This window comes from Otolemur garnettii, unplaced genomic scaffold (genome assembly GCF_000181295.1).
Source record: "Otolemur garnettii isolate 467f Iridium unplaced genomic scaffold, OtoGar3 scaffold00010, whole genome shotgun sequence".
Classification (NCBI taxonomy): Eukaryota; Metazoa; Chordata; class Mammalia; order Primates; family Galagidae; genus Otolemur; species Otolemur garnettii.
The window spans coordinates 181,269-194,059 of NW_003852405.1; positions in this window are offsets into that span (position 1 = coordinate 181,269).

The following is a 12,791-nucleotide window of genomic DNA, read 5'->3' on the forward strand; positions in this document are numbered from 1 at the left end:
TATTAGTATCCTGACTCTCCCCTCTCTCTCTCCTCAAACACACACACACACCCTGTCTTTCTTTCTCTCACATTCTGAACAATTTATGGCAAAGCATCCTTTTGTATTACCAAAACAGATATATTAATTTATATGCCCTTTCTAATGGATGCATCCTCATTGATGGATATCTCAATTGTTTTCAAATTTCACAATCACAGGTATTGCTCCAATGAGATGACTTTGTATAAAAGAACGCACATTTACTATTTTTATACTACTCAAAATATGCTTCAGTTTATGCTCCCTCTATGTGAGCCTATTACCCTCACTCTAATAAATAATAGGTATTATCAGTCTTTTATATTAGAAATTATGTCTACTTCTTTTAACCATTAGGCCACAAAGTGTACTTCTAAAATTTCAGTTAAAATTAAAGGTTGAACAACAATTTTTCATTTATTTTTTGGATATCACAATTTTTTCTTCTCTGAGTTGCCTGTCTGTATTTATTGGATTCTCTCTTTTTGGTATTGCTTTTTAGGACTTATCTGTAGTACATAATTTAATCCTTTCTCTATCACAGTCCTGTGAACAGCAAAAAATAGGCAGCCTTGCTTTTTGTTTTTTCTTAATTAATATAATTATATAGTAGTATTTTTTTAATTTATTCAAATTAATATGAGGGTACAATATTTAGGTTTCATTGTTCTCTCTCTTTCCAGGGCAAAGTTCCATTTGTAGAAGCCTCTTACCCAGAGGGCATGTTATACACCCTCACAATGTGCACACCAGGTGAGATCCTGCCTCATGCCCTCCCTCCCTCTATTATATGCCCCCCTCCCAACCTCCTGCTTTCCTCTACCCCTGAACTGGACTATAATAGTTTTTTATTGTTCTTAGAAACATGTAATTGTTTATATATTGATTTCATACTAGTATGGAAGTACTAGTACTAGTAGTACTCTTGGATATTTGCCTTTCCATTCTTGTGATACTTTACTGAGAAGAATGTATTTCAACTCCATTCAGGTAAATATAAAAGATGTAAAGTATCCATCTTTTTAATGGGTGCATAATATTCCATGGTATACATATACCATGGTTTGTTGATGGGTTGATGGGCACTTAGGTTGCTTCCAAGACTTGGCTATTATGAATTGAACTGCAATAATAGCTTTGCTTTTTTGGTTAGATATCAGAATGTGAAAGTGGATTTCCAGATTTCTGTGAAAATTTATTTCTACTTTTATTTTATTTTTTCTGGGAAAAATTTTAATGAACATAAAAGTAAGTTACCTGAGAATTTTCAAGTGGAGTGCATAGAGCTTCAATCTGACATTCAATATAAAGAAAAATTTGATCATGTTTCTTTACTGGACTTTTATAGGTCTTCTCACCCCAAAGACAAATATCCCTTGCTTCACAATCACGCCTTATTCATGTCATTGCTTTGGGCAGCGCCTACATTTGCAAGCAATTATTTTCAAGAATGAAGCACAATAAGAGTAAAATTAGAACCAAAATATTCTAATGAGCACCTTGGGAACTCACTGGAAACTGTAACTTCCATCAAACCAGATATTGATGTATCAGTTTCTCAAATACAATGTCACATATCCCACTAGTTTTATGTTGCTCACTTTTCTTCTACTTTAATAATAAAAAAAGTCAAAAAGGACATTTTGTTACCTAGATATGTACATTTTCTGTATTAGTGATTGAAACTTGGGACCTGCTTGACAATTTTAAAGGACTCTCTGAATAGGCTGCCTCATAACTAGGATTATTATGTGAGGACTTTTTGGCTTATCTGTGGTGGCAGATGTCATGAAAAGTATGCACAGACTTTTTTTTGTTTTTTGCTCATCAGCTTTCGTTAATGTTTGTTTCCCAAGAATAATGTTTCTTGGGATGTTTGTTGCCCAAGATAATTCTTTTTTTTCCAATGTGGCCCAGAGAAACAGAAAGGTGGGACACCCATGATTTGTGTCTTCTGCATCTAGCCCAGGAAAGAGGACACAGGTGTGAGACACTAAGATGTAGGCTGAAGGCTGAAGGAGCAGAGAGTTAAGCACATGCCACAGAGGTACAGACAGGCTAAAGGGCTGCCCTAGTAGGAACCAGGCTGGTTTCCTCCGCAAAGCAGTTTCAAGACAGGGTTAGAAAGATGGCCTAGGGCCAGTCTTTAATACAGTTCCTCATGTTGTGGTGATCCCCAGCCATACAATTATTTTCATTGCTACTTCATAACTGTAATTTTGCTACTGTTATGAATCATAATGTGAATATCTGATATGCAGGATGGTCTTAGGCAACCCCTGTGAAAGGGTTGTTCCACCCCCAAAGGGGTGGGGACCCACAGGTTGAGAACCGCTGGGGGACATTGCCAGGAGAAGGAGACAGAAACACAGACTGAAGCCAAACTTCATTGAAGTCCCAGAGTGGGAACCTGTAGCCCTGTAGCAGACATGGAGAACAAGGTAATGAGAGTTTAGGGGTGTTGTGGGAACTGAAATTGGTCAATTGGGCGGGAGTGTGAGCATATCCATTGCTTAGCATGTAAGGCCAAATTTAAATGCCAGCCTCGAGGAACCTTGATTTGCAAGGACCTGAAAAGGCGAGATCTAGCGGTCTTTCAAACCCCAGGAAGGACCTTAACCCCTAAAGGTGGGATAAATATACTTACAGAAAGTTAAGTCAGAAATATGCTTTAGGGATTTGCTTGAGGAGAAATTCATAGTTCATTTATACCCCAGGGAGGAAATAACAATGAAGAATGGATTTTATTAGTCAATGAGGAAAGGGTGATAATCGTTACCGTCCAGACACAATCCTGGGTCCGGCGGTTCTTCTAAACCACCTGCCGCCTGGACTCCAGAGTCTCCATAGCAGGAGTCGTGGGGGCGTAGCGCCCTCTGGTGGTAACTGATAGGAGCCTCAACACCTGGCTGACTGAGCTGGTGTCCTGAGAAGGGACTGCTTCACCAAGCTCCTTGGTTTCTTCTTGGTTTGTGGGGTAATCTCAGAAACGCTGGGACGATGGGCAGAGTAAAAGGGATGATAACATGAACTTGCTCACTGTGGAAATAGGTATGGACTGAAAAAGAGGAAGCAAAGGGAGAACACCAGAGAAGATCAAAGATCAAATTTAAAAAAAAAAAAAAGAGTAGAAATGTTCTGTTTTAAATGTGGCAAAGTGGATTTTTCTTGTTTGCCCTGACATGCTTGCATTCCTGAGGCTTGGCACTACCATGCCTTGCTTTCTGGGGGTGAGTTCAAGCCTGTACTTGGGGTAACAGGAACTTTTGCTAATGTGCTCAAGGCTGGGGGAGACCCAGCTCTTTGAGCCTACCTCAGTGCGAGCCATGCGGGATGCTTACTGAGAGAGGCCCATCCTCAAGGTGGGACCCTGGACCAAGGTTTAAAAAGGCCAAGTATCCGTGGGTGGGGGCAGGTTCAGAGAGAGGCGTTTTCTCCCTGGTGAGAGCAGTGGACCTGTGGGGCACCCAGAGAGCCCCAGTAGAAAGACCCTGGCCCAGAGAAGAATGATGGAAGAGGAAAACACACTGCAGGAGGCCCCCCAACATTCCTCTCTGAGAATTCCTTGTGCGTGAGAAGTTGCTGTCAAACTTGAACTGAAAATCTCTCCTACATCTTGAACTTTCTGTATGCGGTCTGGACTGCTACAAAGTTGTTTAATAAAAGGCCATAACCCTTATTTCTTCCACTGAGGGGAACACAAAGGCATGACTGTTTCTTGCTCCTTATCACATCTTCTAGACCGGTGCTTCAAATAAAATAAGACTTCAGTAAGTCACTGTTCAATGAAGGAGTGTAAGAATAAATGAATGAGTCATTCATCTGTGCACCTCCAGCTGGCCTCTGAGTAGTAGGCAGGTCCATCTGTGGTAGTCCACTGTTGATAAATGAATGAGTGAATGCTTAGAAGCCTAGATTAGGTGGTTGCTTGGGTGTCTGTGAACTAACAGATGTTGCATAAATGTCAGATTGAACCACTGGTGGGAACTGTGCTCCAGTGCAGGATGTGGGCTGAGAGACTCTCCTCTTCCTATTTTTGAGGTGGGGGTTGGGCACTGAAAGTGCCTCTGATTTGCTAGTGGGGCCTGAGAAGGGGCTGCCAGATCTGCAGATTTGAGAGTGTAGGGAGGAAGGCAGAAAAAGAGGATGTAAGCAGCAGCCAGCAATAAGAACAAAGCCACCCACAGGGACTCATGCTGTAGAAGACAGATCAGAACTCTGGAGGGGACCTGAAATCATCACTTGTCATCTGCCCACCAGCCTGCCCCGACTCTTCACAAGACTGAGAGGCTAGGGTCTTTATAAAATGCAAACAACAAGCATATTCTCCCCCCATAGGTTTGTGTGAGGGGATTAAATGGAATAATGTGCATGAAGTATTTAATTTAGTATCTTGCTCAGAGCATATACTCAGTAAATATTACCTCAAATTATTTCCCAGAAATTACATACAGAATGTATTTTTCTACACTCATTTCAATTTTCTGTCATATTGATATAGAAAGGAAGTGTCAGGGTAGCTCTTCTGTCTAATCTTTTCCTGGCTGCAGGGACACTGGACTGGCCTGAAGCTGCCAAAGCCCAGTTGTCATTTCCTACATCAGAGGTTGGGTTCTCCAAAAGCAGCTGTGCAACTGGAATGTGGGCACAAGTTGTTTGTCAGGAATTATTGCTTGTGAAAGGAAAGGAGGGAATAGGATTGGGCAGAGGAAGAAGCTGAGTTTTTATGCAGCTCTGATGGAGCTTCAAGTTCAAGAATAAGTGATAACCGTCAGAGTTATCTCCCTCCAGACTAGAAGGCCTGGGCCTTTCTACTCCCACTTCATCGACATCAGCTAAGGGCTATCCTGGTAAAGGCAGGACCTTGGACAAAGAGATACTTGCTTCTGAGCAGACAGGGAAACGCCAGGCAGCAGGAGGCTGTCTGCTAACTCCAGCTTTGCAGGGGGCCGTCAGTTCCTACAAGTTAACTCAAGTTATTTTTTGAAAAATTCTATTTGCTTAAGTGTTGCTGTTCACAGTATGCTTCAGACATGGCCTTACAGTGCATGTGACATGTTGGTAAGGGGACCTTTGGGCAAATTTGAAGCAGATGGCAAAGTAAGAACAATCAGAAAGCTTGTCCTACTAGTTCAGGAGGGAGCAAGTAGATCTCATCTTTCTGATACACTTAGTCCTGAAAGACCTTTTCTAGCTAGGCTGAATGAAGGGATAAACAGGACTTGCTGGGAACCTGGCTAAAGAAGTCAGCATCCCAAATGCCAGACGGCAGAAACTGAAGAGGAGAAGGCAACGGAGGGGGAGAGAGTGCTCAGAGTGGCTAAGCTGGGGAAGGGAGGGTATGCCCTGGGTGGGGAAGGATAGCCCTGGGCTGCAAAGCACCTGGGATCTTCTCATAATAATAGCTTTGTCTTGAGCAAATGATTTGACCCCACTGAGTTTCAGTTCCTCCATCACATGCCGGGGAACTCTAACCCATCTCCACATTCTACTTACTATCTCATGAGCTGAAGTACTTAACACGGTTTTTAAGGTTCTTAAGTGTTCTGGCCACCTCCAGTCACGACTGAGTGATTCTCACACTATAAGCTAGAAAACTACATAAGCCATATGAAACAATTACTGTTGCCAGACGTTAGGCAACATGCAGGTCTGGATGGTGAAAACAAATGAGGTGAGCCCTGCTGCTATCACGCAGGCATCCTGTGGTCATTCTAAGGATGTTGGTGTCCAAATTGGCCACCGTTGGAGGGTTTTTATGAGAGAAGTGATACTATTTATTTCTTAATGGAATCATTATTGCTGCCATGTTTAGCATTGACTGAAGGGAGGAAAGAGTAGGCATAGGTGGCCCAGTTAAAAGAATACTGCAATGTTATAAGCAAGAAATGGTGGTGGCTTAGTCTGGGTCAAGGGCAGCAGGGGTAGTGAGAAATGGTTGCAAACTGGGACATGCTCAGGTGGTAGTGCAGACAGGATTTGCTTAGGCACTGAATTTGAAATCAAGAGTGATGCCAAGGCCAGGCACAGTGGCTCATGCCTGCAATCCTAGAACTCTGGAGGCTGAAGTAGGAGGATTGCTTGAGGTCTAGAGTTTGAGACCAGCCTGAGCAAGAGGAAAACCTGATCTCTACAAAAATAGGAAAATTAGCCAAATGTGGTGGCACACACCTGTAGTCCCAGCTACTTGGAAGGCAGGAAAGTCACATGAGCCCAGGAGTTGGAGGTTGCTGTGAGCTACAAAGACACTACTGCACTGTAGCTGGGATTAAGAGCAAGACATTGTGACAATTAAAATAAACAAACAAACAAAAAAATGATTCCAAGATGAATATACTAAGCCTTTAACTATATTTTGAGAGCAAGAACTATGTATCAGTTAGGACTGCATTTATATATAGTAAAAAACCCAACTATTATGACATAAACAAATGGAAGCTTGCCTGTTTCATATAACTGGTTAGACCAAGGCTGGTCGGCTACTCAAGTTGCCACCAGTATCCCAGGCTCTTGCTATCTTTCTGTTACACCACACTTTAACAAATTGTTTCTTTATCCCTTTTCCTGTGCTTCCTAGTCCCAAAATTGCTGCTGTACTTCCTGGCATAATGCCAGTATTTCTTATAAGAAAAAAAAAATGGCAGAGGAATAAAAGAGGCCCTACCAGTTGAGTTTGTCCCTTTTCACCCAGAAAAAAAAACAAAACAAAACTTTCCTGGAAGTTACATCCAGTAAACTTCCTTTCTTATCTCACTGGGTCATGTGACAAAATTTAGAAGAATGACCTTATTAAGTTTGCTGTAGGCAAATTACAATTCATCCCTTTTGGCTGGGGCAGGGATATCGCCTCCTCAAAGTCAATGACTTTCAACTGTTAACTGACAAATAGGAGTGCTATCAGCAGGGAACAAGTGGCACGTGGTCAGAAGAATGTTGGGTTGGTGATGAACAATTTCCACTGTTGATTGCCTTTTGCAATTTTGTTATAAAATACCTTCCCTACATGTTTGGCAGGTGTATATAATAAACATGTTTTGATAAGATGTTGACACAATGACACTGTAATTATGGAAGATGTCACAAATAAGCTACTGAAAGACATGGGAGGGACACGGAGAAGGGCACTATTTCAGATTATTGTAAAGTGGCCTGTGATGAGAACAATGCCCGGAGGACCCCTAAAGTCCACGTAGATTTTTTTTTTTTTTTGAGACAGAGTCTCAAACTGTCGCCCTGGATAGATTGCCGTGGTATCACAGCTCACAGCAACCTCCAACTCCTGGGCTTAAGCTATTCTCTGGCCTCAGCCTCCCAAGTAGCTGGGACTACAGGTGCCCACCACAACCACTGGCTATTTTTTTGTTGCAGTTGTCATGTTGTTTAGCATGCCCAGACTGGGTTTGAACCCATCAGCCTCCGTGTATGTGGCCGGCGCCCTACTGACTGAGCTACAGGTGCCGCCATGTAGAATTATTTTTTCTCTTTTTTGGCTAGCAAAACATTTTGATTATGAAAAGTTAGGTCCTAGGATCTAGTCTTGAGAGCAAAAAATAAAACAAGGAAAAATAAATTGTTCTGCAAAATAAAGTCAACAGAAATTGCAGTCTTGATTGGCAGTGCAAGAAGAAAGATACAGGGATTCTGAGAACTAGGAAGGAAGGGAGAAAATTAAATGTATGGCAGAGAAAGTCATTTAACCCTCATGAGAGGGGGCCTTATAGCCTCTCCCATTCTAAGGAAGGAGTCAAACGGCAGAGCTAGGATAAAAATGCAAGAATTGGCCAGGTATGGTGGCTCACACCTGTAATCCTGGCACTCTGGGAGGCCCAGGCAGGTGGATTTCCTGAAGAGTTCAAGACCAGCCTGAGTAAGAGTAGACCTCATCTCTAAAAATAGCGAGGTGATGTGGTAGCTCAGCCTGTAATCTCAGCCACTTGGGAGGCTGAGAGAAGAGAATGGCTTAAGCCCGAGTTTGAGGTTGCTGTGAGACAAAGTAAAACTCTATCTAAAAAAAAAAAAATAGTAAAAAAATAAAATTCAGGAATTCTTGACTCAAAGCCTAGTGCTTTTCTGCCCAAAGCCTCATCCAAAGAGCAGAGAGCTTAGGTCTGACCTGGGAGGCAGTTGCTTGGTCATTCATAAACCCTCCCATCCTCCCATTTCTGTCTACGAAAAGAAAGACTTGGTGGTGAGGGTCTGCTTCTGCTGTGAACTGTTCTATCAGGTGCTTTGGCAGGAAGTCTCACAACAACCTTGGGGAACAGACAGTTTCCTCTGGTTAGTGCTGTGGGTGATGGTTCCACCTCCTCCCCCAGAATGAGCTGATAAACAATCTTTGCTCCACCTCCTATCCTGGCCTCCTGAAACCAGGCCTCGGTTGCTAAGCCAACTGAGAACTTCAGTTTCCTGATAAGAAAGGGTCTGGCATCTGAGCCTATAGAATAAGCACAAATTTGCATTTGGTTTCCTTTGTAGGGGGTGTGGGACAGAGAGGGAGAGAGAGAAAGGGAGAGAAAGGAGCAAAACAAAGCTGTTTTTAATCATGTAGCGCCATTCACCCTGGGAACTTGATGCTCATGGTTTCTCACATATCTACAACTTGATTGCTGCCTAGACCTCACGCCCCTTAGACTTTCCATCAGAAGCAGATTACTACTATAGTCCCCTTCCTCTTCCTCTCAATTGCAAGGGCACTAGTGAGCTCTGCTATATATGCCATTGGAATATATGGCAATACTATTAGCTCAAATATTCCATTATTTAAAGCATTCTTACATCTAAAATCTCCCTTTGTCTTTGGAAGAACCCTGCAAGTTATGTTTGTTGTGAAAACTCCCTGGAGGGCTGAGATGTATTTCCTTGGACTTAAGTTCAGGTTTGTGTGGTTCAATTCCTTGCGATCGGCAGCGTGACAGTCAAGAAATGACAGCTGAGCTGCATGAAGGCCTTTCGCCAGCAGACAAGTGGAGAAATGACTGAGTGGGCTACGGGTATTTGGCTCTTAGAAAAGTCTTATACAGGCATCTTCTGGAGCTGAGCTAGCCCTCATTGCCTAGTCAGAATGCAATTTCTTGGAATTTATTGCAAGCTCTCTGAGGGTGCCAAGTTTGAGTGGCTCTATTCCATAGAGTTCAGTTTTGGACAGGTGCTCATTTGGTACAGAAAGTAAATAGACATGTGGGCACCCATACATACCACACACACACTGTATGCCTCCATCTCTTTAATTAAGATGTAAGACATAAGCTGGAACAATATTCTATTTTTTTTTTTTTGAGACAGAGTCTCACTTTGTCACCCTTAGTAGAGTGCCGTGGCGTCACAGCTCACAGCAACCTCTAGCTCTTGGGCTTAGGCTATTCTCTTGCTCTAGCCTCCTGAGTAGCTAGGACTACAGGCACCGCCATGATGCCTGGCTACTTTTTTGTTGCAGTTTGGCCAGGGCCGGGTTCGAACCTGCCACCCTCAGTATATTGGGCCAGTGCCCTACCCACTGAGCCACAGGGGCCTCCCAGGGAAAGATACTCTTTGCAAAAGCCAAAAGGGAAGGAAAAACAAATAGTTTCTGAGACCCCACTGGATGAAACAGTTGTGAGAGAGTGGGCAATCTTGCCTCCAGCCTCTTTACCCCACCGCCTGCCTCTTTTCCCTCCAGTCTTCTGCCACCCTAGCCTTCCATCTTTCTCCCATGATCCTCATTTCCTGGCTCCTTTACATGCTGTGGCCACTTAGTGGACATCCCTCTGTCTGACAGTTGTTCAGCACAGCTCCTTCCTGGGTGAGGCAGAGTCAAGGAGAGAGGTGGAAATTGTGGGGGTCTGGGTGTCATTCCTTCTTTGGCTTTGTACTAGGGTGACCTGGGCAGGTGGGGTCCAGGGTATCAATCTGTCAGTTAATAAGTATTTCCTGATCTCTGTGTTCTAGGGCTGTTTTCTATTGTCTGTCTCTGATAATCAAATGGAAAAAAGTAGAAGACCGATATCCATCAGATCACTTTCTTGGGCTGAAGACAGGGTCTTAGACAGAGGTATCTCCTGGATTCTGGTCCTGACAGCCACTAACTGGCTGTGTGGTGAGGAGGTTTCATAACCCAGTCAGAAGGGCCAAGGACTTTTGGCTGTAAGTTTTCTCTAGGCAGTGATTTCCCCATTGTTGAAACCCTGACCAGCAGAATTTTCAGGACTCAGCAAGAAAAACCCAGACCATTTGAATGCTTCTAATACAGTTCCTTCTAACTTGACATTCCACAAATGCAGATTCTTTCTGTTAATAAGTGCCCACAGCATGGTGGTTAATGAGACACAAGCAGGCAATAAAGATATTTCATTGTAATTGACATAAGAAGAGATTTTTAATTCAAGTTAATCAATTAAAATTTATGTTGAGGGGCCAATTGTTAAAAGTGTTATGGAAGGTGACTATTCAAAAAAACCAAAAAGGTGACAAAGGATATACTTTATTAAAAGAAAAGGTATAGGATTAGAAAGTCTTGTTACTATAAGAAGTGTTGAGTTTATTAATTATGGTTCATATAGAATAAACTTGGAACTCACACTCAAGCTTTATTTTTCTATCCAGAATCTCAGACATAACCCTGATTTTGAAATCTCAGTTAGTAGTCATGGGACTGAATTAGTTTTTAAATTTCCCTTGACTGTATGAGAAAAATATGCAATTCTGGGATGTTGTACAAGTAAGCAATGAGACAATAAAGAAATAAATATGGGATCTATACTTGTCGGGGTTTGCTACAGACCCCAACCTGGGTTGGGTGTAGACAGGGGAGAAGACACTGGAGGTAAAAATCACAAGACCTTATATGAACTTAATGTAGTCTCAGAGCCTGGAGGGACATACATTGACTCTCACGCCATGGAGGCATTTTGAGTCAATGCAGCAGATCTCTGGCTTTTCCAGAAGACTTTTATTGAGTTTTATTTTTATTTATTTATTTATTTTATTTTTTATAGCATAACTATGTACATTAATGCAATCATAGGGTATAGTGTGCTGTTTTCATACACGTTGAAATACTCTCATCAAACTGGTTAATATAACCTTCATGTCATTTTCTTAGTTATTGAGTTAAGACATTCATACTCTGCTTTTAGAAAGATTCACTTGTACCCTTGTAAGATAAACCATAGAGGTGACCCCACCAATCACCCTCCCTCCCCCCATCCAGCCCCCTTGCCTGACTTTTATTGAGTTTTAACACAAAGCTTCTATGCAAAATACAAAGATGTCAAAAGATAGGGTTAATAGCTGGGCATTGTGGCAGGCACCTGTAGTCCCAGCTACTTGGGAGGCTGAGGCAAGAGAATAGCTTAAGAGCAAGAGTTTGAGGTTGCTGTGAGCTGTGATGCCATAGCACTCTACCCAGGGTGACAGCTTGAGACTCTGTCTCAACAACAACAAGAACAACAAAAAGATACAGTTAAAAGAATCCCAAATCCCCCCAAAGAAGGAAAGGCTGGGTAAACAACATAGGGTAGGGGGTCATTAACAAATGGTCAGCCTATAACGGATTTAGAAAAGGGGAAGGGAAAACCAGTTTCATCTTCTTAGGGCAAGTCAGCCAGGTTTCCTAATCTAAACTGTCTATCAGGAGTTCAAAGGATTTAGCCCTGCTGAAGGGCTTCTGCCCACACACCTGCTGAGACTGTGCACTGGCTTAGTTGCAATAACTTTGCCCTGTCTGGAGAGCCTCTGGGCTCCTTTCATCTTACTAGTCTTGATGAGCTCCCAGGGATGGTATACCTGCTTGCTTAACCATGTGTGGGGTTGAACGCTTTAGTTGGACTTGAGTTCCACCTTTAGCACCTTGTGGTCTGAGAAGATACAAGTTAAAATTTCAATTCTTTTGATTCTGTTGAGGTTTGTTTTGTGTCCTAGGTTATGATCAATTTTGGAGAATGTTTCATGGGGCAATGAGAAGAATGTATATTCTTTATCTTTGGGATAGAATGTTCTGTATATGTCTATCAAGCATAGTCGTTCTAGGGTCTCATTTAAGTTCCTTATACCTTTGTTTAATTTCTCTTTAGAGGATCTGTCAAGTCCTTTAAGAGGAGTGTTAAAGTCCCCTTTATTATGGTATTATAGGAAATCATATTGCTCAGACTGAGTAAGGTCTGTTTTCAAGAATCTGGGAGCATTTAAGTTGGGTGCATAAATATTTAGAATTGAAATGTCTTCTTGTTGTATTTTTCCCTTGACCAATATAAAGTGACCATCTTTGTCCTTTTTGCCTTTTGTTGCTTTAAATCCACATGGATCTGAAAATAAAATTGCAACTCCTCTTTTCTTCCGAATTCTGTTTGCCTGAAAAATTGTCTTCCAACCCTTTGCTCGGAGTTTTAACTTATCTTTTGAAGCTAGGTGTGCTTCCTGCAGACAGCAAATGGATGGCTTGTGTTTTTTAATCTAGTCAGCCAATCTATGCCTCTTCAGTGGGGAATTCAAGCCATTAATATTTACTGAGATAATTGATAAGTGTGGTAGTGTTCTATTCATCTTATTTTGTGAGAGTCCACTGCCTAGTTTTATATTTTGCATCAGTGCAGAAATTAAGTTCTGTTCTTTAATTTCTGAGTTCTTACTTTGCTGTTGTGCTGTTGTGCTGTTGACCATTGTGATGGTCAGTGTGTAGAACGGGTTGAAGTATTTTCTATAGAGCTGGTGGTGTTGTGGTGAATTTCATCAGTGTTTGTATATCAGTAAATGATTTTATTTCTCCATCAATTTTAAAGCTTAACTTAGCAGGATAT